The sequence below is a fragment of the Phascolarctos cinereus genome, unplaced genomic scaffold, assembly GCF_003287225.1.
Source record: "Phascolarctos cinereus isolate Bilbo 61053 unplaced genomic scaffold, phaCin_HiC Scaffold_726;HRSCAF=1367, whole genome shotgun sequence".
NCBI lineage: Eukaryota > Metazoa > Chordata > Mammalia > Diprotodontia > Phascolarctidae > Phascolarctos > Phascolarctos cinereus.
Window position 1 is genome coordinate 130,907,304 of NW_027556098.1, and position 26,293 is coordinate 130,933,596.

General features: G+C 41.1%; 1 long non-coding RNA gene, 2 other non-coding genes and 1 pseudogene across 3 annotated transcripts; 1 reads left to right on the top strand and 3 right to left on the bottom strand.

The window, feature by feature from the left end:
* Positions 1-8,037: 8,037 nt before the first annotated feature.
* LOC144454619 (U1 spliceosomal RNA) lies at positions 8,038-8,201 on the top strand. The gene has a single exon (XR_013483133.1). It is a non-coding gene; the product is annotated as a U1 spliceosomal RNA (small nuclear RNA).
* A 2,495-nt stretch (positions 8,202-10,696) lies between these two features.
* Positions 10,697-17,305, bottom strand: LOC110194691 (uncharacterized). The gene is made up of 3 exons (XR_013482996.1): positions 16,898-17,305; positions 15,161-15,972; positions 10,697-11,965 (listed from the first exon to the last, which is right to left on the bottom strand). It is a non-coding gene; the product is annotated as an uncharacterized LOC110194691 (long non-coding RNA).
* On the bottom strand, positions 16,516-16,708 carry LOC144454714 (U2 spliceosomal RNA). Its single transcript, XR_013483221.1, has one exon. It is a non-coding gene; the product is annotated as a U2 spliceosomal RNA (small nuclear RNA).
* An 8,265-nt stretch (positions 17,306-25,570) lies between the features above and the next one.
* LOC144454701 (U1 spliceosomal RNA) lies at positions 25,571-25,743 on the bottom strand (annotated as a pseudogene).
* Positions 25,744-26,293: the final 550 nt, after the last annotated feature.

Genomic DNA, 26,293 nt, shown 5'->3' on the forward strand with positions numbered 1-26,293 from the left:
AGGGTAACTGACCAGCAACAAACCCTTCCATGAGCTGGGGGTCAGGGTTACCCTAAGCATATGAAGACTTCCCCCAGCCATAAGGGCAAATGAGAATTTGTTCTAATGGCCCTGAAGGCAGCTAAAATGCGCACTGGGGGATCACTTACAGTTAAGCATGGAAGATGCCACGCTCATCCCCTGCATTATGGGCCATATGGATTTTTCTTGATTTTTTTGTCTTGCCACTGGACTTCAATGACTCTGGATGAGAGAGTGAGGCTGACAACTTTGTGCAACTCTGTTTCACTTAAACCCAATTCACATAGGAGTCAAGACATTAACCCTCCATGACATTGGCCCTCTTTAAAAATTAAGGACGAACAAGATCTTTGCTAGGGAAGGATGAGCAAGAACTGTCACCACAGTCCCAATGCCCCAGAAGCAACATTTGGGACAAAACCCATAAAGTTTCAGTTCCATAGGGTTTCAAGTCACAGCTCACAGGACACCCTCATACTACTAGGCCCTCGCTCCCTACCTCCAGGCCAACTCTGCAGAATCAACAAACAACAAGCCCTAGGGGCAGATGGGTTGGAAAGGCCGCCTCTGCCTCAGAAACTTCCACCTTTTGGACACTGGGGGGAGGAGGGTCAGACGATTGAGTAGGAGAAAATTAAAGGACCTTCCACAGTGAAGGGATGCCAAGCACAGCTGTACTGACCAGACAAGGTCCTGAGCTGCAGCTGGGTGGGTGTGGGAAGGAGCTGGCACATGTCTGGGGAGTGGAGTAGCAGACTTGGGGGGACTTTGCTGGCTGTGAGCACTTGCAGGAGAGAAGAGTCCCTGGTTTCAGTTCCAGGGCAGAGAGTACAACTGAAATTTGCAACCACTAGAGCGACCATGGAGAGCAAGAGTTTTTTCAGGGCACCATGGCTTAGGGATGAAGAGGAGTGCCCAAGTTTGAGCCCTGGGAAAGAGCTCAAAAAAATAGCAGTAAGAGGGAATTGAGGTTTGGGGCATCATTCCCCATACCTTAGGACTAGAACTTGATTACACTAATAGCTGCAAAATAATAAACAAACAAACGAATGAATGACCAAATGAATGAATAAAAATGAGTAAGCAAAGGAGAAAGAACCCAACCATAAATAGCTACTATGGGGATAGAGAAGATCAGGGTTCATATTTAGAGGAAGATAATGGAGCTTTAAAAGCCACTACTTTTCCAATGAGAAATGTCAAATGGTCACAATCCCCAAAACAGTTCTTAGAAGAATTTAAAAAGGACTTTAAAAATCAAATAAGAGAGATCAAAGAAAAAATATGGAAAAAAATAAGAGCAATCCAAGAAAATTAGAAACCAACTAAAAATACAAAATCAAAAACTTAAGGAAGAAAGTAATTTATCGAAAAGTAAAATTGGGCAAGGGAAGGTAATGTTTTTCTAAGACACCAAGAAATAATATCAAGAAAAAGAGAAGAGAATGTAAAATATCTCATCAGAAAAACATCTTATCTGGAGAACAGATTGAGGAGAGAAAATATAAGAACAGTGGGACTACCTGGAAGTTACGATCAAAAAAGAATCTTGATACGATATTACAAGACATTATTAAGGATAATTGCCCTGTAGTTCTAGAACAAGAAGGCAAAGCAGGAATAGAAGAAATCCACCAATCACTACCTGAAAGAGATCCCAGGAGGAAAACTTGCAGGAATAGTATAGCCAAGTTTCAAAGCTCCCAGGTTAAGGAGAAAATATTGCAAGCAATAAGCAAAAAGCATTTTAAATATTGTGGAACTACAATAAGGATTACAAAAAACCTAGTGGCTACTATGTTAAAGGACCACAGGTCTTTTATAACAAAGGGTAAATTATGCAGTGTAACAGTAAGATGTTATGGTCTGCACAGCACTTATAATTTGTTTCACGGGTTCGGATCTGTACCCACAAAGACACGTTCACACTTTTCCTAACTTATAAATGATTTAATGATGATAATAATCATAAACACATGTGTACATAAATGTGATTACGCAATCTGAGAAGCAAAGACTATTAACAGAAAGATAGATAAAGAAGAAGAAATACATCACCTATCCGAGGAAGCACCAACTCCTGAACATCTGGCTGGGGGAGTCCTGTATCACACCTGTCAGGGTCTTGGTTGGGAAAGTCCCTACAGCAGAGTGTCCTCTCCGAGGGAGAATCCCAAAGTCACTTTTCCAAGTAAGACGCTTTTTATCATCCTTACACAAAGAAGGCAGGGAGCCAAGGAATAGGTGACTAATCCTAAGGACCTAAGAGTTTTGGCTGAAACTCTGCAACCTCAAGAACAATCTTTGTTATGTCAAAATTGTCTCGGATCAATACACAGGAACTGGCCAAGTCCCTTGATGTTTCCCTCAAGACTTGTTTTTAAGGAATAGTACCCCAAGGTGGGTCTGGGTTGAAACAAATCCCAGAATAATACATTAGGGAAGTTCCTCGTGCCTTGGCTTGGGCTGTGGGTAGAGAAGATCTTATACATTAACCCTTCACCCAGCAAAGTTAAGTATAATCCTGAATGGGAAAAAAAAGGAATATTTAACAAATTGAAAGACTTTCAAGTATTTGTGGAGTGGAGACAGGGAAGTAGAAGTTAATGGAAAATTCAACATAAGTTTCAGGAGAAATATAAGATAAACATGAAAGACCAATTACAAGGGACTCAATAAAGGTCAAATTGTTTACTTCTAAATTGTATACATACATACATACATACATACATACATACATACATATATACACACACATACATATATATACTATATACATAATATAGTATATATATGTACATAATATAGCATATGAAAAAATGTTCCAAATCAGTATTGAGGAGAGAAATGCAAATCAAAACAACTCTGAGGGAGGCAGCTAGGTGCACAGAGCACTGGTCCTGAAGTCATGAGGACCTGAGTTCAAATCCGGCCTCAGACCAAACCCTTGACACTTAGCTAGTTGTGTGACTCTGGGCAAGTCACTTAACCCCCATTGCCTTTTAAAAAAAAACTCTGAGGTACCACATCACACCTATCAGATTGGCAAACAGGACAATGATAAATGTTGGAGAAGATGTGGGGAAATTGGAATGATAATGCGTTTTTGGTGGAGTTGTGAACTGATTCAACCATTTTGGAGAGCAATTTGGAACCATGACCAAAGGCTATAAAAATGTGCATACTCTTTGACCAGCAATAGGACTTACAGGACTGTATCCCAAAGAGATCATACAAATGGGAAAAGGGCCTACATGTACAAAAATATTTATAGCAGCTCTTTTTGTGGTGGCAAAGAATTGGAAATTGAGGGATGTCCTTCAATTGGGGAATGGCACTGAACAAGTTGTGGTATATGAATGTAATGGAATACTCTTGTGCTATAAGAAATGGTGAACAAGAGGATTTGAGAAAACCTGGAAAGCCTTGTATGGACTGATGCTGAGTGAAGTGAGCAGAACCAGGAGAACATTGTACACAGTAACAGCCACATTGTGTGATAACTAACTTTCACAGACTTGGCTTTTCTCAGCAATGCAAGGATCTAAGACAACTCCAAAAGACTCATGATGGAAAATGCTATGCACATCCAGAGAAAGAACTATGGAGTCTGAATGCAGATTGAAGGATACAATTTGCTCTCTTAAAAAAAAAACACCGAAGGAAGGACAAACAACAACAAATAGATAGAATACCACGCCTGAAGTCAGGAAGACTCATTTTCCTGAGTTCACATCAGGACTCAGACACTACCTATGTGAGCCTGGGAAAATCACCTGACCCAGATTGCCTCAGTTCCTCATATATACTATGAGGTGGAGAAGGTAATGGCAAACCAATGTAGTATCTTTGCCAAGAAAACCCCAAACAGGGTCACAAAGAGTCAAACATGACTGAAAACAATTGAGCATGAGAGTACAGATCATCTACATAGGAAAGCAGAGAGTTCAAATTTTATCTTCTATTGAATCACTAATCTCAAATGCTGGGACACTCATTGACTCCCAATAGCTCCCTCAGCATCTTTAGATCACCTTCCACTCTCTCCCATCTCCTTTGGAAGTATTGTTTCCAGATGCAGTGTCCCAAGCTAGGAGCCATGGATTTAGATAATCATACATTAACATCATTTGCAGTTATCCTTCCAGATATGATCTCTGAAGATAGTGAATAATTGTAACTTGGACTATGAGAAGGGTAGGATGCTACAGAAATTTTAAAGATCAGGACACTAGAGAATTGTGCATGACTGGTACAATACTGAAACATCAAAGTTATATGAGAATATACAAAATAAATTGAAGGTCATTTGAGGAAGAGATTAGCAAGTGGGTGGGTTTAGGAAAGGCTTAATGTAGGAGGTGGTGATGCTTGAACAAGCAATTCTAAGAGGCGGAAGGAAGAGAGTGAACTACAGGTATGGAAGTCAGGCACTTGAAGTGTGGAGACAGAAGAGGGCAGATCATGTGTGAAGAGTAAAAAGACCAGGCCTGGAGAACAAAATGGGTGACAAAAGGAAAATAACAAACAGACTATTATTCTGTTTCTCTTACTCAAGAATTTTCAACCAGGAGCAATGACTCCAGTGAACTGCAAAACAGTTGCTCTTCTATCTATCCCCTTCCATCCTCACCTTCCTTTGCCTTCCCTTAATGAGTGAGTGAACATAACTTTGTATTGCAGTAACTTATTGGTGATGGTCACCATCAACAGCTTACCTGTGGACTAGCTTGGGTTCATTGAAGAAATTTATTCTTGATATAAGATTGAAATGAGACACTTATATATCGTTCTGTGGTTAACAAAAAGGGATTTACTTAGCCAGAGCAAAAGGACAATTCAATAAGGACATGCCTAGAAGAGCCCCTCAGAGCTGATTCTTCTGAGCAAAGCTCCCTGGCCTGTCCATCAAGATCTATCAGCCAAGCATCAGTGTGTGCCTGGAACTCCTCTTGGCTGTTTTGTCTTCAGGACACCATGAAGTGACATCAATAGCCTGAGCCTTTAGTTAACTGAGAGATTAAGACTCAAGTTGATTTCCAATACTTTTTTCCCCTTTCTTTTAGTGAAGTAATTGGGGTTAAGTGACTTGCCCAGAGTCACACAGCTAGGAAGTATTATGTCCCTGAGGTTCGATTTGAACTCAGGTCCTCCTGACTCCAGGGCCGGTGCTCTATCCACTGTGCCACCTAGCTGCCCCTCCATACCTTTTAAAAGAAAAACTAATCTAACTTGAATGGAAGAGAAGGAAAAAGGGGCAGGAAAAAGGCTAGGCTATTCCTTGGAAGCACCACGCACTTGTTCATAACATAAGAATGTTTGCTACTTAGGACTTTTGAAAGCAGAAGTTCTCAGTCATTTTTTGTAAATGTAAACAAATCTCTATTACTTGTTAGAGAACTTATATTTGCTTGTGTAGCATATGGTAAAGCTAAGACCTTTTCTGCATGTGAGAGATGGCCTAAAGTGCAGTTTCCTCAGGCCTAAACCCTGAGTTGAGTTTCAACTTTTTCAAAAAGCCACATCAGCACAGTCGGCACAGGCAGTTCCTGGTCTCTACCACTTCCTGGCCCACGCATACATCTAGTTCCCAAATATGGGTATGTTTGCTTCTATCGGGTATTAGTTGCCGCGCTTAAATTGTACGCCTTGAGTACCCAGCCAATGGGGGAAAGAGGTAAGAGAGTGGGAGGGGGCATGCCTTAGGGCTATAAAACTTTGCTTCTCACAGCGAGATGCATACTCCCACAAAGGCTGTGCCCTTTCTCGTGAGAAAGAATACAAGACATTTTCTGATCTGTGACTCAACCTCCGAACTTTTAATTCTAGTATGGTCGTTGTCCCACACATGCATGATGTTAGAATCCTTGTAAAGTTTCTCCTATTACTCAGTTTGTGATATTTTACATTTTGTTGTGGAATTCCAAAGACAAATTAGAAATTCTGAGCAAAAACTCTTTTTCTCATCCAAATTGCAAAGCCACTTCTACACACACTAGCCAGCAGTGGTGTTGCCAGGCTGGTGCTAACATCTGGGATTCACAGGAGAAATTATACTTCCATTCCTCCTATCCCCACCCCTCCCCACCATCAGATCTGAGATTGCTGGCCTTTGAATTGCCCAGGGAGTAGGTGTGAAATCACCTCTGGTGTTGCAACACCCTTCCAAAACTCATAAGTTGCCTGTAGAAAACTGTCTTTACATATAATTGGAAAAAGATGCTATTAAGGAAAAAAAAGAAAATAGCTATTCTTGTAGTATAAAAAAAATCAGTTTCATTTACTTTCCGGTTATTCTCAAACCATAAGTCAATAAACCAAAAAGTATCTCTTAAGCCACTATGTGTTGTACATGAGACAAAGTGTACAAAAGGTACTTATATACAGAATATATACAAGATAACAAGATAATCTTAGCAGGGAGGGCTTCCATCTCTTAGTAGAGGGGCAGAACAGTATGATAGAGGTTTCCCACATGACCAATGAGTGGGATGAAGGAAGCAAGAAAGGGGTCTGCTTTTGTTTAAAGTAAGCTTATCAAGGGAAGGTTTGGAGGAAATGGGGCAAGTGGGTAAGGTAGAGCTAATGATTCCAGAAAGAAAGAAAAGAGAATCAATGAAACATTTTAACAAACAGTGCTACAAAAACAGAAGGCAGTTCAGCAGAAGCAGGGAGGAGCAAGATAGCTTTGTAAGGAGCATGTCAAAATTGTTACATAGTTAAAAGAATGAAATGTAGCACAATTTAGGGTATAGGGCAATCTGCTGTCATCTCTTGTCTGCGTGTGAAAGCATTCATATTCACTGATGTTTGTCAGATTTATGATAACACACAATACACATTTTTAAGGGGGAGGGAGGGGAGAGAGGTTGGGCCCTGAAAAGGCTTCCTGCAGAAGGTAATGCCAGAGCTGAGTCTTGAAACAAGGAGGGGATATTAAGAGTGGCAGAGAGGGAGCCCCTGCAAAGGTCCAGAGGGGAGATGAAGTGTCCTGCCTGAGCAACAGGAAGAACGAGAGTTTGGCAGAAGGGTAGAGTGCAGAAACGGGAGCAATAAAGCTTGACCAGAAAGATAGATTAGGGCCATTTGTGAAGGACTTTCAATGTGAAACAGAGGGTTTCGGGGCAGCTAGGTGGTGCAGCGGATAGAGCACCGGCCCTGAATTCAGAAGGACCTGAGTCCAAATCCGGCCTCAGACACATAACACTTACTAGCTGTGTGACCCTGGGCAAGTCACTTAACCCCATTGCCTAGCCAAAAAAAAAAAAACCCAGAGGGGTTTCTCTTTTATCCCTGCGGCAGAAGAGAGCCGCTGGAGTTGACCGAGTAGGAGAGGAACCCGGTCAGGAAAATCGGCTTGCCAGGTGGGTGGAAGATAGGTGGAGAGGGGAGAGCACTGAGGTGGGGATTCCGACCAGGAGGGAAGAGGTGATGGCCAGGCCCGAAGTTCATTGCCTGGTTCTGAGGCTGAGGAATTTGGAAAAGGCTTACTGGACGAGGTGTGGCTTCATCTGGGACAGATTCGGAATTGTGGAAAGAGGGAGGAGAATCGAGGCAAACCGAAAACTCATTTTAATATCTCTATAAATTCTGTTGGTCTTCGTTTAAAGAGGGGAGGGGGAGAAAAACAAAAACGGAACCCAGTCTCACGGCAGTAGGATGAGGAAATGCCAAGTTGTCGGTATAATCCCGGTCATTTCCTTGTAGGAGTCCCTGTGCATATACCCAGAGTGAGCCGGCTGTCTCCAGAAGGCTGGTGGTGACATCACGAAGGGGGAGGTAGTATGCAGAAGAAGAGACTTATGGGCCAGTTTTCCCCCTTCCTTCTCCGTTTTGAATACGTAAACATCCAGAGTTTGAGAGTGACAGTTGTGTTGTTCTGGTTTGGAATTATAGCTACTTTTGCGACTTTTGAGGTTTACGTTTCCTGTAAGTGAAGTGGAAGTGCTGTGTGAGTTGTCATGTTTATAATATGAGTGCGTGATGAGGGTGTGGGTGAGCATGGAGGCGGTTAGCATACTTACCTGGCAGGGGTGATTCCATGATCACGAAGGTGGTTTCCCCAGGGCGAGGCTTATCCATTGCACTCCGGATGGGCTGACCCCTGCGATTTCCCCAAATGCGGGAAACTCGACTGCATAATTTGTGGTAGTGGGGGACTGCGTTCGCGCTCTCCCCTGATCTTTCGTTTTTCAAAAATAAGAGTCGTTTTTTCTTCAACAAGTTGTTCATGGCGTTTCTTTCCCAGCGGGTTGTTTTATTTTTGTGGGATTAGTTTAGTTTGTTTTTCCCAGAGTAGACTTGCAACGTTGCTTTGTAACTGTTGTTTGTAAGTGAGTGGCCTTAGACTATATGATATTGTGTCTCTCGTTTATTTGGCAGCAAAATACTATTGCTTCTGTACTGCCAAACGTTTTTCTAGATCCTCCTGCTCAGCCCTTCCTTCTGCTAAGGGAATGGACTGTCAGTGTCAAGAAAGGTGTGGATGCGGCACGGCACATCTGCCAATTGCTAGATGGGTATGAAAGCTTTTTTAGCCCCACTCCTTGACTAAAGTTTCCCCAGGTCTTGCTTGGTCTATCCTGCCTGGACTTCACCTTTTGGCTTCAGATAAAAAGAGGTTGCCTCTCCAGAAACAGCTGGATTCGGATTTGGGAATTCATTCTCTTAGATTCTCAGGATTAAGCTCATTACAATGGTCTTTTTTTTTTCCCAGTAGGACTACACTAACTGACCTAGGAAGTGAGAAACTCTTCCAGTAGAAATGCTGGCTCAAGTAGGACAGGGAGAACGTCCCCAGAAAGAAAGGCCTAACTGGGGACTTGAATTACTGGAGATGTGATGTTTCAGATGTCTTGTCCATATGTTCCCTTCGCAGGTGCCTCACGGTACATATATCCCATTATGTGTATTTCCACTCTACACCAGCACAGTATCTATTTATTGAAGGGACCTCCACAGAATTGGGAGATGTCATTTCAGTATTTTTTTAAAAATTCAATCCGTTTTTCCCCTGCTTGATGTGTACTGCATTCTCTGATTGTGCAGAATATTAACTGGCATTTTCTACATCTCCAGGTAAATTTCCATTCATAATATTTTTTAGATATTTTGATACATCTCTATTCTATTCGTATGAGGAAGACCTGAGTTCAAATCCGACCCCAAACGCTTGAGCAAGTCTTTTCACTGATGTTTGCCTCAGTCATTTAGTTTGTAAAGTGGGATTAATAATAGTACCTACTTCCCAGGGTTATTGAGAGGATCAAATGAGATAATGATTGAAAACGTGCTTAGCACAGCGCCTGGAGCATAGTAACTACTAGATAAACATTATCTATCCTTCTTTGTTGTTAAGCTGACATCTTCATCTAATGCCATTAGTCAGGAGTCAGTATTAAATAAATAATCTGTTTTTTAAATCTTAAAACCAATTTCCACTAAATCTAATTTCTATCTAATAATATGCCTGAACATATTTTATAACTATTTCAGTATTCTTTCTCTATTCCTATTTCCTATTTCCTGTCCCTACCACCAACTCTTACCACATCCCTCAAGAAAAAAAAAATCAGCTATCCCTAATAAGAAGTCTATTTTTTACCTTATTTTACTGATAATTCCCTACCCTATTTTCTTCTTATTAACCTTAATCTAATTATTAGTCTATATATAGCAATATAAATATTTATATGTCTACCAAAAATCAAAAACAATAAGATAAACAGACATAAGTGAAAATACAGAGGCAGCTGGTTTTGAAGGGGAGAGAGTGCTGGAGTTAGGAAGACAAGAATTCAAATCCAGCCAGAGACACTCATGAGCTCTGTGACCCTGGGCAAGTCAACTAACCTCTGTTTCCTCAATTTCCTCAAGTGTAAAATGAGGATAATGGTACCTACCTCAATAGGGTGTTGTGAGGATCAAATGAGATATTTGTAAAACCGCTTAGCAAAGTGTTTGGCACAAAGTAGCTGCTATATAAATGCTTGTTCCTTCACTTGCCCCTCCCAAATTAATGGATAACTTAATATTTAATAATTTAGTGAGCAGACACAAATGATAGTAAATAGTAAAGATGCATACACATATGTGTGTATGTAGCTAAATATCTATATGGAAAAAAGAGCAACCATCTTTTTCATCAGAAGGGAGGGGGAAACACTGAGATTTTCAAAGAGAAAGAAAGGAGTATAGCAGCTATTAAAATAAGTTATAAAAAGGTGTTATGATAAATGTGTATGCCTGTTTTTTGCAAAACATTTTAAAATTTCAAAATACATATGTTGTACTATATAATATGGTATTAATAAATATGTAATGCTTATATAACAGACAGCTATTTGGTAAAGTTGATGGAATTCTGGGCCTGAATCAGGAAGATTCTTCTTCCTGAATTCAAATATGGCCTCAGATGCCTACTGGGTGTGTGACCCTAGTCAAGTCACTTAACCTTGGTTGTTCCAGGTTCCTCATGTATAAAATGAGATGGAGAAGGAAATGGCAAACCACTCCAACATCTTTGCTAAGAAAACCTCAAATGGGGTCATGAAGAGTTGGACACCACTGAACAACAGCAGTTTATATAATGAACACATTTTATTATTACATTGCATATAATGCAATATAAATTGTATGTATGTGTTTATGTACACATGTAGGTGTGTATACATACATACATACATACACAATTTTTAAAAATTTACCAAGCACGATGAGTAAGGCAGGGAACTTCGATTCAGAGTAGTAAAACGGTTCTGTAGAGGATAGATCTAGCAGATCACTGTAGGTGTAGGAAATAGGGATCACAGTAGTTAGTAAAAGTAAAAGCAAATGAGAGCAGATTAAAAAAGAAATATTCCACAAATCATGATTCCACTGATGGGAGAAAGGATACACTAGTAAAAAAAAAACTGGGAACTCTTTGACATAACAGAAAAGCCTTATTAAAGTCAGGCTCATGGTGGCTGGTAAAAGTAGGTGATAGAAGATTAAAACCTAGGCTTTACATGGATCATCATTCCTCATTACTGGTAGGCAGCATGAAAATATTACTTGGCACCTCCTACATGTAAAGTCTAGCCTATTCTACATCCACGATATTTTGATATGTAAATTTAGACATTAATGAAGAATCAGGATTGCACAGATAAAACCATCTACCTTTGAAAACATAAGAATAAAAAATTAGAGAATGGGATAAGTACACTCTAGGAATAAACAAAACCTAGAGAAACACTAAGCAGCTTCATCTATAATCTTCTTTGTATGTTCAAATATTGATGATTGCCAAGTTTACAATAAACTTTCAAAGTACTGGTTCATTGCTGGAATTTCAAGCCCCAAGAGCCCTCCCAAGACCAATGTATCACAATATACACTTCAATACCTTCTCGTTGACCCTGATACTGCTGGGACAGCTGCTGGATGGTGGAAATTTTGACTCTTTTGGCTGTCTTAGAGACACTGTGTCTGTTTTTGAACAGAAGGGTTGTATGGAGGACTGTGGCTTTCAGTCTTTGGGATGGAAGTCACCAAGTCTAGTCAAAGTGCCTTTTTCAGGCCTGGAATGATCTGGTTAATAGAACCTCAGGCACTCTAAAGGGCTGCACCCACACCTCCTTGTGTCTATGACTTATGCTTAAGTGGTGATGATAGGAGTATAGGAGAAGTGTCTCTTTTGATGACTTATACCTAGAACAATATTTATCACCTTGAACCAAAGCTTCATGCATCGGTTAAAAAAAACCATCTAGTCTTGAAAATACAGGAAATCCCAATTCAGCAAAAAGTGTCTTTCCTCATTACAAAAAACCTAAGAAGCCAAGGTGGCAGTGCTTAGCCAAGCTTCTTAATCCATTGTTGCCTGCAGCACTGATGATCCATTAATTGTCAAACCAGCCTAGCTGTGGAGCGCAGTTCACTCTGTTCTTTCTTGCCTTCCCTTAAAAAAAAAAAAGAGAAATGACTCAAATCTACATACTTAATCTGAGGCCATGAACAATCTGGCTGATGTGAGAGGCAGTAGTCAAGGGCATGCATTAACCCTTTTCATCTTCTAGTGTAAGTAAAGTTAAAAGTTTCATCTCTGGGGGATATACCTCAGGTAAAATATCTGGGGCAGATTTAACCCTTCCTTGCCTGAATAATAGATCTAGCTTTGGAGATCACACCATTCTTTTTTTTTTAATTAATTTACTTTGATTTATTAACAATCACTTCCATAAACTCTGGAGTTTTAAATTTTTCTCCCCTTTCCTCCCCACCTCCCTCCCCAAGACGGCACAGAATCTGACATAGGCTGTACATATACATTCGTATTAAACATATTTTCACATTAGTGATGTAGTAATGATCACACCATTCTTTAAATGAAATGAAGGGGCAAATTTTGGTGGGAGAACTACCCTGGTTGCTTAGTCCAGTCTGATTCTGCTGTCTTTTTGCGATGGCATCACTGGCTGAATTTCCCATAGGCACTTCCAAATACGCAGAGGCATTTTTGCTTGTCATGCCAGAAACAGATTTGTCCTGGCTATGTGTGGGAATGTCACATTTGTTGGACCATTAGTTAGTAAAGATTTACTCTTTTTGACATCAAAGTGAAATGTTGCCCATTGAGTGAGCCCACTCATAGTCTCAAGGGTCCTAGAAGAGGTCTGTAAAGAGTCTGGATAACTATCTGCATAGGGGAGGAAGTCTAGGCTCCTGTCATGCAACCATGATGTTGATTGATACCTGAGGAAATGAACAGATTGCATTGTTATTTACATATGTTCATGATAAGGATTTATCCTGCATAGTCTCTGTATCTAGAGCAGGGCTTCTTAAACTTTTCCCACCTGGGACCCCTTTTTGTGTTTAGACAGTGTTTGTTGGCGTTGCATGGCCTGAGGGCATGCACAGTAAAAAGTGCTGCATGCTTTGTGTTCAAAACCAAGGCGGAGGTGAAGTTGAACAATGCAACATGGGCAAGCCCTGCCAAAAGTACCTTGGATTCATTCCCCATTTGATTCTGAATCTTTGGTTGTTGGCTTCAGAAACTTTTTACTTCAGCCAGATTTTTCACAACAGCATATGGGGTCATGACCCACAGTTTACGAGGCACCGATCTAGATTGTTTCCTAGTTATTGTCATTTGATCATTGTAGCTAACTATAATTGGCTGCTTGGAAAGCAGGATAACAATAGTCTTCTTGAACTTTCCTATTGAAATTAGATATAATAGTCTGTAAATCCAGTTGTTAAAATATACAATCCAATTTGTCTAAAATGGTAATGAATGCACATTGCCACAACTAAACTCTAGTATTAGAATATTTGGATTTCTTTAATTAAAATATTTGTCCTCAACTAAGAAAAATACTGCTACCAATTGGAGGAAATTCACTATGCTTCCAATTTCCAAGACATACAATCTCTGTAATTATCTTCAATCTTTTCTCTCCTTCAGAACACAAAACCAATTAGATAGCATATCTCTTGTTATTTCTATTTCTATAATATCTCTTTCATCACAAACCTTTTCTATTCAGTTTACTACTACCACAGTTCAGGTCCTTTAATACCTCTCAGCTGGAAGTTTCTTGAGTGGGCTTTCTGCCTCAAGTGAAAATATGTGTAATAGGAATGTATGTGTATAGCCTATATCAGATTGTGCATCGTCTGAAAAGCTTATGAAATTGATTGTTGATAAATCAAAATAAATTAATTTTTAAAAATAAATAAAAGACAAGGAAAATAAGTAAAAGTCTACTGGGCTAGGCTCAGAAAGGAATGAAGTTCAGCCTGGGCTCAAGCAGGGAAAGACCAGGCGTCAGCTAACCTGGAGCAGCCCTCAGAGGATTGAATCACAGGCAGCTGTGGCGGTTTCCAGACTTCTCAACACACTAACACCAAAGAGAACTTAGAAGGTCAGTAGGAAAAGTCTGTGACCACAGTGAGAGAGAAGCTTAGTCCCAGGCCCAGTCCTGGTGCAGCCCAGGGGCAGCAGCTGCTTCTAGAGCTCTTGGCCCACAGACAGAGGGGAAATTGAGTGGCTGATCAGAGAGGGAATTGCAGGGATTTCTTTGCTGGTGCTCAGGCAAGATTCTCTTGCTTTGCCCATGCTTGGATCTGGGTCAGAGTTCTGGGTGGCATGGGGTGAGGAGGAGCTCTGGCACTGGTGTGGTGGAGCTTAGAGTGGTAGTGTAGAGGAAATTCTCACAGTTCCGAGGAAGAAAGGAGTGCTTGTGGTCACTTGTAGACTAGAGCACAGGCCAGGAAAAGAGTAAATACCTCGCCCTTGATCATACCACCTTGGAAGAACTGAAAATTTACAGATCCCTAGAAGTATCTCTGAAAACAGCTGCACAAAACCCCCAAAGCTTGGGAGAGTACGTTCTCCACACTGGAAGTACCCCTACCTGAGCAGAGTTTATAACTCAAGTAATTGGCTGGATTCATGAGCAAACTTTGCAAAAACAAAAAAACAAAACTTAAACCACAGAATCTTTCTTTGGTGACAAAGAAGATCAAAACATACAACCAGAAGACAACAAAGTCAAAGCTCCTACATCCAAAGCCTCCAAGAAAAATATGAATTGGTCCCAGGCCATGAAGAGCTCAGAAGGGATTTTGAGAAGCAAGTAAGAGATGTAGAAAAACTGGGAAGAGAAATGAGAGTGATGCAAGAAAATCATGAAAAACAAATCAACAGTTTGCTGAAGGAGACCCCAAAAATAGTGAAGAAATAATACCTGAAAAAAAAAACTAATCCAAATGGCAAAAGAGGTCCAAAAAGCCAATGAAGAGAAGAAGGCCTTAAAAAGCAGAATTAGGGGGCAGGTAGGTGGTGCAGTGGATAGAGCACCGGCCCTGGATTCAGGAGGACCTGAGTTCAAATCCGGCCTCAGACACATAACACTTACTAGCTGTGTGACCCTGGGCAAGTCACTTAACCCCATTGCCTAACCAAAAAAAAAAAGCAGAATTAGGATCGTCTTAAGTAGTCACATTCTCACTTTGCCAAGTTCTGGTACTGGCAAAGTGGTATCATTGCTCTTGGGCACAAAGGGTTGGTGGTTCACAATCTTTGTTCATCCAACCAAGGGAGATACCATTATCTCCATAGATGTTTTTTCTTTTGAGGCCTACTTACCTGAGAGGGGTGATTCCATGATCATGAAGGTCGTTGTCCCAGGGCCAGATTGCACTCTAGATGTGCTGACCATCTGCAATTTCCTCAAATATGAAGAAAACTCAATTGCATTACATGTTTTAGGGAAATAAATTGCTTCATACTTTCCAAGAAAAGGTTTTGGAAGTGCTTTAAGGCTCCTGATATATTTTTTGTAAATTTATTTTTAGTTTTCAACAATCACTTCCATAGGCTTTTGAGCTTTAAATTTTTCTTCCTCTCCCTCCAAAAGATGGTGTGCAAACTGATACAGGCTGTACATATACATGCATAACATATTTTCTCATTAGCCATGTTGTAAGAAAGAGAACCAATAAGAGGAACCACAAGAAAGAGGAAACAAAACAGAAGGGAAAAAAAGAACAAATGGTATGCTTTGATCTGCATTCAAACTCCATAGTTCTTTCTGTGGATGTGGATAACATTTTCCATCATGAGACTTTTGGAGATGTCTTAGATCCTTGCATTCCTGACAGAAGGCTCTGGACATTTAAAAAAATATTTTATCTTTTCCCATCAATTACCTGCCAAAACAATTTGTAACATTCTTTCATTTTTTTAAGTTTTGAGTTCCAAATTCTGTTCTTTTCCCCCCTCCCTGAACTGGTAAGCAATCTAATATAGGTTATACATGTATAATCATGTGAAACATATTTCCGTATTAGTCATTTTGTGGAAGAAAATTGGAACCAAGAAAAGGAAGACTTGCCTGAGATCCTACCAGGTTCCTTTTGTCTTTTGATGCACGGTGAAATTCGGTGCCTGTGGTAATCCTGAGAGGTCAATTAGTAGGTTTTGGTTTCGACTCAAATTTTTTTTTTTAATGAACGAAAATGTTATTTTCTCTCCCTACCACCTATCACTGCTGCAAAAACAAAACAAAAAATTTCTTTGGAACTACTGCTGTTGTATTCGCCATTTTCATCCAGAACTTGCAGAGGAGGAGGGAAAGGGACTTGCATGTGTGGCTGCTAGTGTGCATAGGGAGAGTTGTTGTAAAAGCAGTTAATTGTTTATTTGTTTTTTCACCTTCAGAAAACTGAGAAAATAAAGCATTTGCTTTTTCTCTGCCAGATGAGGTTTGTCTTTTTCTGTTAGTTGGGAAAAGCAAAAATAGTGATTCTTTGGTACACAAGTGTTGCTTTAAGTATTGCCTGTATTTTCCTATAAAAAGATTCTCACTCGGAACGCATGTCAAATAAATCTTAAAAAAGAAACGTCACTTACGTGCAAGAGAGGTTTTCTTCCCCTTCACTCACACAACACACATTAGCACTGCTCCTAATAATCCATGTTTTGGGAATTTAGCCAAAGCAAAAACTTATTTTTCGCAGAGAAAATTACTGCATTACTGGGTCAATGCGTGGAGCAGACAGAACAAGCTCCTATTCTATCTCCCACATTCGAAAATCCATTTAACATATTGTCCTCAGATACAAAACGTATTTGATATTAAACTAACAAGAACAGATACTACACTTGATCTCAGCTAAAAGGCAGAGAAGCGGCAAAAACCAAACCGCCAGCTCCCCTCACCCTCCGCTATAGCCCTCCTTCCAACTCGCGCTCACTTCGAAAATTTTCGCAAAGCCTCCGACGCCCTCGGCTACCTCCAGCACCCGACAAAACAGCTGCCAGCCTGGCCCTTTTACGCAACCAAACAGTCGCCTCAAAACACCCCAGAAAACGGAACATTACCAGATTTTAGCTCTTTCTTCGGGGAAGAAGACACTTTCCTGCCTCCCAGAAGTCCTTGCCTCCTCGCTTGCTCAACATTTGCATAATTCTCCTCCCTTTCGCACTTTCCCTTTCATTTCTTCTTCCCTTTCTCCTCTACTTGCTTTCTTTTGTGTTTCTCCTTCAAAGGCCTCCACAAGCTATGCCGAAACCCACCTACCAGGAAGAGAAATCAGGGCGCCCTGATCGCTGTGATGGGGAGCCGGCACTTCACAGATGCCTCGGATTACTGGCTATTTACATGCCCCATTGCCTTGTAAGAGCTCTGCGCAATAAAAAAGACTGAAGAAGACAAAAAATGGCATTTTTAGAGTGACGGAATATTGCTGAGAAAGTAAGATATAACAGGAAACAAGCTATTCCAGCTCCCTTTTCCATTTCACGCCTAGTCCGGGACTAGCCAAACCCAGGTTCAACGACCCCAAATCGCATGCCCTCCCCTCTACCATACTGCTTCTCCCTTAATTTCTATAGCACATTTCCATCGACCTCACATAGTTGTGATTCCTACAGCCACCACCCTGGTAATCCTACCAAGAGATGATGTTTAAATACACTCCCGCTTGGCAGTGTGCAAGCAAGGTCATCCAGCCAAACATTCCTTCTACCCATCCATGTCCCAAACTAATGCCTCGTTGCCAACTGTCCAGCCTAGACCCTAAATTGGACAGCGATAATGCTTGAGGACTCTAGAGTGATGTGTCCTCTTCATTCTACCCTGAACAGATTACAACACCCCGTTGCTATCTGCCTCGAGAATGTCACATTTGCTGCCTCATATATTCACTTGCAGAGAGGAAGATTCTGTCCTTGAAGAGGCATAATCTTCCAGTCCATAGGTGGTCATTAACCTTGAGATATGGGTTTGTAAATTTGACCAAGGCATTTGATACTTTCAGCTGTGAGGGCTTATGGAAAATTATGTCAAAATTTGGTTGCCCAGAGAAGTTCATCAGTATTGTACATCAATTTCATGATAGAATGTTTACCTGGGTTCTGAATAATGGACAATGCTCTGGTGCTTTTCCTGTCACCAGTGGAGTGAAACAAGGCTATGTGCTTGCTCCCATGCTCTTTAGCATGTTTTCAGCTATGCTATCAAGTGCCTTCAATGAGGACAAACTCAGCATCAAGGTCAGCTACCACACTGATGGTAAATTATTCAACTTGAAAAGGCTACAAGCCAAGACCAAAGTGGAAGGAGTGTGGAGCATGATTTCCTATTTGCAGATGATCGTGCACTCAATGCAGCCTCTGAAGCTGAGATGCAACAATATATGGATTGATTCTGTGTTGCTTGTGCTAATTTTGGCCTAACAATTAACACCAATAAAACACAGGTCCTCCATCAGCCATCACCACACCATGCGTATGTGGAATCATTGGTTACAGCAAATGGAGAAGTTTTGAATGTTGTGTATAAGTTAACTTACCTTTGTATTGCACTTTCTTTTTTAAAAAAAATTAAATTTTGTTAATTTATTTTGATTTATCAACAATCACTTCCATATACTTTTGAGCTTAAAATTTTTCTCCCCCTTCCTCCCTACCACCCTCCCCAAGACAGTGCACAACCTGATATAGGCTATACATTTACACTCCTATTAAACATATTTTCATATTAGTGAAGTTGTAAGTAAAAATTACTCACAGTGTTTTGCTTTTGACCACCGGCTCCTTTAGTCCCTCCCTCCCTTTCCCTTTTCTCACCCTTTAGTCTTACTGCTTCTTCCTCCTTCAGTCCCTCCCTCCCTTTCCCTTTTCTCACCCTTTAGTCTTACTGCTTCTTCCCTCCCTTCTATCCCCCCCCTTTTCTTTCCTCTTTTCCTTCCTACTGCCTATAGGGCAAGTTAGATTTCTATACCTAACTTATTACGTTATTCCCTTCTTCAGCCAAATCTAATGAAAGTAAGGTTCAAACAATGCCTACCCCCCTCCCTTCTTTCCCTCTGTTGTGATAGGATTTTGTGTCTTTTCCTGTAACGTAATTTAATCTTGTCTACCTCCTCCTTTCTCAGTACATTTTCTAAAATTAGACTAATCCACTTATTTGGATCCATTTAACCAACTTGATTAGATTTTTTTTCTCATTACCTCAAGGTCAACTATTACCCACCCCCATTATGTATATTCCTTTAACACGGTGTAATAATAATACAGTTCTCAAGAGTTGCAAGTGTCATCTTCCCTTGTAAGGATGTAAACAGTCCACCTTTATTAACAACATATTGTATCTTTCTGTCCCATTTACCTTTTTATGTCTTTCTTGAATCTTGTCCTTGAAGATCAAATTTTTTGTTGAGCTCTGGTCTTTTTATCAGGAAGGTTTGGAAGTCCCCTATTTTGTTGAATATCCATCTCCTCCCTTGAAAAATCATGCTCATTTTTGCTGGGTAGTTGATCCTTGGCTGCAATCCCAGCTCCTTTGCCTTACCGAATATCATGTTCCACGACCTGCAGTCTTTTAATGTAGAAGCTGCAAGGTCCTGTGTAGTCCTGACCGTGGTTCCATGATACTTAAATTGTTTCTTTCTGGCTGCTTGCAGCACCTTCTCTTTCATCTGGTAATTTTGGAATTTTACTATTATATTCCTTGGCATTGTCAATTTGGGAGCTCTTTGAGGTGGTGACTGGTGTATTCTTTCTATGGTTATTTTACCTTTTGGTTCTAGGACTTCAGGGGTTTTCCTTTATAATTTCCTGAAAGATACTGTCAAGGCTCTTTTTTTATCATGATTTTCAGGTAGTCCAATAATTTTTAAATTGTCTCCCCTGGATCAATTTTCCAGGTCGGTTGTTTTACCGATGAGGTATTTTAAATTTTCATCTATTTTTTCATTTTTTTTGTTTCTTTTGACTTATTCTTGCTCTCTCATAGAGTCCTTAGTTTCCATTTGTCCATTTCTAGTTTTTAACAGATTGTTTCCTTCTGTTAATTTTTGCACTTCCTTCTCCAATTGGCCAATTGTATTTTTAGGGGATTTGCTTTCTTCAGTGTACTTTTTTTCCAGTTGGCCAATTCTATTTTTTAAGGACTTTTCTACCTCTCTCATTAGACTTTTAAAATCCTTCTTGAGATCTTCTAAGAAGGTTTTTTGGGCTTCAGACCAGTTCATATACCCTTTTGATGTTGCAGATGTGGGTTTGTTCACAATGTTGTCCTCTTCAAAATTTCTGTCTTGATCTTCACTCTTCTCATAATATGAATATATGGTAAGTTTCGTTTTACTCATGGTGTTTCTTTATTCCCTGGCCTTTAAAGAGATTGAGCTCTCCTGCTGGGGAACAGAGGGCACTGACCCAAGCTTCTTGTGTTGGGAACCTAGGTCTTGGTCACTGGTTTTGTGTGCTGGGGCCTCTTATTTTGGCAATTGGAAGCTGTAGGGTTCTGGCAGCTTACCTCATGTTGGGCTGGAATCAGCAAGGCTGGAACTTTCGGGGAATTCTAGGTTGCCTGCTTTTCCTTTCCTTTAGCTTTCTTGGCCTCCTTTTAGATGGGTGCTGCAGGGTGTTTATCTGCCTGGGGCCCCTTGTAATGCTGCCTCCCTCCTTTCTGCTAATGCACTGGGAGAGTCTTTTGTGGTAGAGTGCCGAGGCACCTGGTGGTTTTCTGAGCTGGTTTCCACCAGTTCTCCTGCCCTCACTGAGGCACTCAGAGGTCCAGGTGTTGGTGTTTGCCTGCTCTACCACCTGGGCTTCAAGATGTCTTCCTGGGGTTCTGACAGCTTACCTGGTGTTGGGCTGGAATCAGCAAGGCTGGAACTTTCAGGCAATTCTAGGTTGCTTGCTTTTCCTTTCCTTTAGCTTTCTTTGGCTCCTTTTAGATGGGTGCTGCAGGGTGTTTATCTGCCTGGGGCCCCTTGTAATGCTGCCTCCCTCCTTTCTGCCAAGGCACTGGGAGATTCCTTTGTGGTAGATTCCTGAGACACCTGGTGATTTCCTGAGCTGGTTTCCACCAGATCCCCTGCCCTCACTGAGGCACTCAGAGGTCCAGGTGTTGATGTTTGCCTGCTCTACCACCTGGGCTTCAAGATCTCTTCCCGGGGTTCTGACAGCTTACCTGGTGTTGGGTTGGAATCAGCAAGGCTGGGGCTTTATGAAGACTTAGGTTGCTTTCTTCAGCTCCTTTCAGATGAATGCTGCAGGGTGCTTATCTGCCTGGGGCCCTTTGTAGTGCTGCTTCCCTTATTTTTGCTGAGGAACTGGGAGACCCATTTGCTGGGCTGTTGTACTGCTGTTCCCCGTCTTTCTTCTAGTTCAGCTGTTCCAGGGTTTTTTTTTTTCCTGGGGTGATATTTTCTGGGTTTTCAGAGATTGATAGGGGAGGGTAAGAACGACTGCCTTTTTACTCTGCCCAGTATTGCACTTTCCAGGGATGTACACATTGATAATGAGGTTGATGCACAAATTGCCAGAGCTAACTCAGTGTTTGGGAAGCTTTGAAGGAAAGTATGGGAGAGAAGAGGCATTAGACTGACTACCAAGCTGAGGGTCTACAGAGCCTTTGCACTGACCTCATTGTTGTATGCCTGAAACTTGGGCAGTATACCAGTGCCTTGCCAGGAAACTGAGTCACTTCCATTTGAATTGTCTAGGGAAGATTCTGAAGATCACCTGGCAGGATAAGATACCAGACACTGAGGTCCTTTCTCAAACTAAACTATTAAGCATTCAACCTCTACTGCAGAGGGAACAACTCCAATAGGTTGGCCATATTGTTCAAGTGCCAAACATATGGTTGCAAAAAAAAAAAAAGAACTATGTTATAGAGAACTCACACGGGGCAAGCACTCACACTGTAGTCAGAAGAAGTGATACAAAGATATTCTCAAGGTCTCTCTTAAGAACTTTGGAATTGATTGTGTGACATGGGAGACACTGTCACAGGACCACTACCCAGCATGTCCTGCCATCATCAGAGAAGGTGTTGTGCTCTATGAGCAAAGCAGAATTGAAATAACTCAAAAGAAATATAAGATGTGCAAATTTAGAGAATCCATCCCAAATGTTGACATGGATTATTTGTACCCCACTCATGGTAGAACAGTCCCAAGCTTGTATTGGTCTGATCAGCCAGTCAGACACACTGAAACTTGACTCTAGCATAGTGATGCCATTTTGGTCCTCTTCGAGAATGAAGGGTAACAACTATAGATCTAGATATAAATATAGATATTCTTCCCTTTTTGAACCAGTTCAGAGAGAGTGGGGATCCTATTTCTGACCATTCCATTTTTCTTTTAAGGTCACCTCAACATAATTGACTTTTGCTCATGACCCCTGTCTAAATAGACTCCTTCTAGCCTCCTTAGTGATAACACTCTTAGATGTTACATGTCTCATCTTCCCATTTGGGAATGTAAACAGTTTAACCTCATTAAATTCCATAAAGTTTCTCATTCATGTTTACCTTTTTATGCTTCTCTTGAGTCTTGTGTTGGAATGCCAATTTTTCTATTCAGCTCTGATCTTTTCATCAAAAAGCCACCAAACACAGCAACTTCAGCCACATCAGTCAAGAAACATTGATTAATCAGATTACTATGGGCCAGGTGTGTGCTAAATGCTGGAGATTAGATGAGGGGCAAAAGACAGTCACTGCTCTGGAGGATTATTGATTTTGATAAAGATTTGGCTGGGATGACTCAGTCTTTTCTGAAGGCATTCTGCCAGTATCTGTTATTACCGCTTGAAAATCTCCTAGGTCAGCTAACCGAGCTCTACAGGTGAAATTTTTAGATTTTTGGAAAATGAAAGTGGAATGGTTTGCTCTTCTCATGCCTTACTTGCCCAGGAATATTCCATCATACTGAAAATGCTTGCTTTCCCTCCCAGTCTTTTCTATTTTCCGGGGCTTTGACAAGGCAGTCGAATAATTCGGGAAGCCAGTAACCAAGGGCGTCTATGAAGGCCGGTTCCCCATCAGGGGACCCTGATTTCTCTTCCTGCTTCCGGCTTTTGGAGGTCCTTGAAAAAGAAAGGGAGAAAGAAGAAGGGGAAATTGAAGTGAAAGAGAAAGTGGGAAAGGGAGGAGAGCCATCCAATGTTGAACAAGGCTGGAGGCAAGGGTTTTCGGTTGGTAGGAAAATGTATTTTTGCCCAAAGAAAGTACTAAAATCAGGGTTAAAAGAAAGTCCTTCTTCTGACATGTTTTTAGTCGATCGTCTGGTTGGGTAAAGATGCAGGAGTGGAGACCTTTTTGTCTGGTGTAGTAGGTAGCTGGGGACGTGTGAGGTTTGGTCAAAGGTTTTGTAGTAGTTGTAAGTTGAAAAGGGTGCTGTCGAGAAGGGGTTATGGGTTTCTCTTTATCACTTTTCTGCCTTTTGACTAAGATCACATTCTTGTTAGTTTAATATGTGACATGTTAGGTAGACTTTCGAAGCAGGGAGATGGAATGGGAGCTTACTCTGTTCACTTCACGCATCATACTGGTATTGCACTATGGTCTGCTTCCTTTTGAGAACAATTTTGTGTGCGGAAAATGAGAGTTCAGTAACTATTCGTTTTCCCGAGAAGTTCATCTTGGGAATGCTTTTGGCCTGTTCTGTCCTGTGAAGCTCAGAATAAAGCACAAAACTTTTTCATTCATGTAGCTATGATTTGTTTTCTTGGGCCTGTCTAGCAGCAGTTGGTGGAGGTAAGGCCCATTAGCTGAAGAATGAGCTCCTTTGTCTGCCTGTTAAACTTTATTTTTAGGTTCCTGAAGTTACAAAGCAACACTCAGTCAGAAGGATAAATATCAACCTAAAGAGAAGGAGAATGTATGAGTTAATTGTTCAAGGAACACCTCTGGTGTGAAGGATTTCCTGGGCATTTTCAGGATTGTTCATTCACGTTTGGTCTCTACATGACACTCAGCTCTCACTTGTACCTCCAAGAAGCTGTAGCAAGTGCAGTGGCCACTTCCCGGCTAGGCTGAGAGGCTGATGGTTAGAGGGTAACTGACCAGAAACAAACCTTTCCATGAGTTGGGGGTCAGGGTTACCCCAAGCATATGAAGACTTCCCCCAGCAGTATGGGCAGATGAGAACAATTTGTTCTAATGGCTCTGAAGGCAGCTGAAATGGGCACTGGGGGACTGCTTACAGCTTGGTCAGGCATTAAAGATGCCAAGCTCATTATGGGCCATATGGAGTTGTCTTGATTTTTTTTTGTCTTGCCACTGGACTTCAATGACTCTGGATGAGAGAGTGAGGCTGACAACTCTGTGCAACTCTGTCTCACTTAAACCCAATTCACACAGGAGTCAAGACATTAACTCTCAATATCATTGGACCTCTTCAAAAATTAAGGACAAACAAGATCTTTGCTAGGGAAGGAGGAGCAAGGACTGTCACCATAGTCCTGGTGCCCCAGAAGCAACATTTGGGACAAAATCCATAAAGTTTCCGTTCCATAGGGTTTCAAGTCACAGCTTCCAGGACACCCTCATACTCCTAGGCCCTCACTCCCTAGCCATCTAAGGCATCTCTGCTCAGTGTCACTCACCCAATTTCCTTCATAATCAGACAAATTACTAGATGCTAGCTGCAGACAGCTCAACTCCCATTACTTAAAGAATGTTCTTTGTCCTACATCTCTACACCTCCCTCTTTGGATCCCATTGTGTTTTGGGGAACTCATGTTCAGGTTCTTCCCTTCTGTCCAAGACATCTTCCTCCATCACCAGTTGGGGTGGGGAGCCTTCTTTAGCATTAGTAGCACAATGGTAACAGGAAGGACTTGTGAAGAAAGACTTTAAAAAACCAATATCTCCCCCATTACACGTTAAAATAATTTTAATTTTTTATAAAGTTGTGATTTCCAAGTTCTATCCTTCTCTCCCTCCTCTCCCCATCACCCTGAGACAGTAAGCAACCTGATGTAGGTTATACATGTTCAATCTTGTAAAATATTTCCATAATTGTCATTTTGTACAAAAAGATGAAAGAAAGAAGAAAAGAGTATTCAAACAATGTGAGTTCTTTCTCTGGAAGCAGATAGCATGTTTCATGAGTCCTTTGGGATTGTCTTGGATCACTACATTCCTGAGAATAGCTAAGTCATTTACAGTTCTTCATCATGCAATATTGCTGTTAACTGTGCACATTGTTCTCCTGATTCTGCTTACTTGCTCTTGCATTAGTTAATGTAAGTCTTTCCAGGTTTTTGTGAAATCATCCTGCTTGTCATTTTTTATAGCACAGTAATATTCCATCACAATCATATGCCACAACTTGTTCAGTCATTCCCCAATTGATGGGCATCCTTTCAATGTCCAATTTTAGCCACCACAAAAAGAACTGATATATATATTTAATAAACAGGTCCTTTTCCTTTTTCAAAATCTCTTTGGGATTAAGACCTAAGTGGTTTTGCTGGAATCAAAATGGTATACACACAGGCATAGCTCCAAATAGCTCTCCAGAATGTTTGGGTCAGTTCACAATCCCTCACATAACGCATTAGCATACCAGTTTTCCTACACCTCCAACTTTGATCATTCTCCTTTCGTATAGTGTTGTGTAAACGAACCTTAGTATGAGGTGGTACCTCAAAGTGGTTAATTATTAGTAATAGAGAACACTATCTGTTCATTTTAAAATTGTGTTACCCGAATCAACAGAATACACTTTCTTTTGAAAAAATCAAGATCAGGGGAAAGTGCGAACGCAGTCCCCCCACTACCACAAATTATGGAATTGAGTTTCCCGAATTTGGGGAAATCGCAGGAGTCAGCCCATTCGGAGTGCAATGGATAAGCCTCGCCCTTTGGAAATTTATCCACGCCTTTCATAATAATGGAATCACCCCTGCCAGGAAAGTATGCCCTCCGCGCTCCACCACTCCCTCCATGCACACAACACTTTAAACATACGAATCACTCACACGGCGCTACCACAGCCCAACAACACATGCTCCACACGCACAAGCCACCAACACCCGTAGGCCCTTCAACCTCTACCGACTCCCCTAGGCACCTTCGATCTCCCCAAATCCACCTTTTCCAGATGCACTGTTTAGAGAAAATGCTGACACAAATCTACTCCTCTGCATCACTGCCTGTTTCTTACTGACGTCACTCACCAAAACTACCCCACTGGAACCCTCCACATAATGGCTGATCAGCAGAACTCCAACGGAGCACCTACAGAGATTTCCAACACAGAACAGGAATTTGACAGTAGGGAGCTCTTGAGAAAAGTATAGTGAGAAGCATAATTTTGACAGGTCCAAGATTTGGAGAGGCAATACTATCAGACTTTGTAATCTTGGATAGTGAGGACTATACCATTACCATCGTAATCATAATCCTAACCTTTAAGAATAGATCATCTAACTTTCCAATTAGCCAGAACTGGCAAAATCAGGAAATAT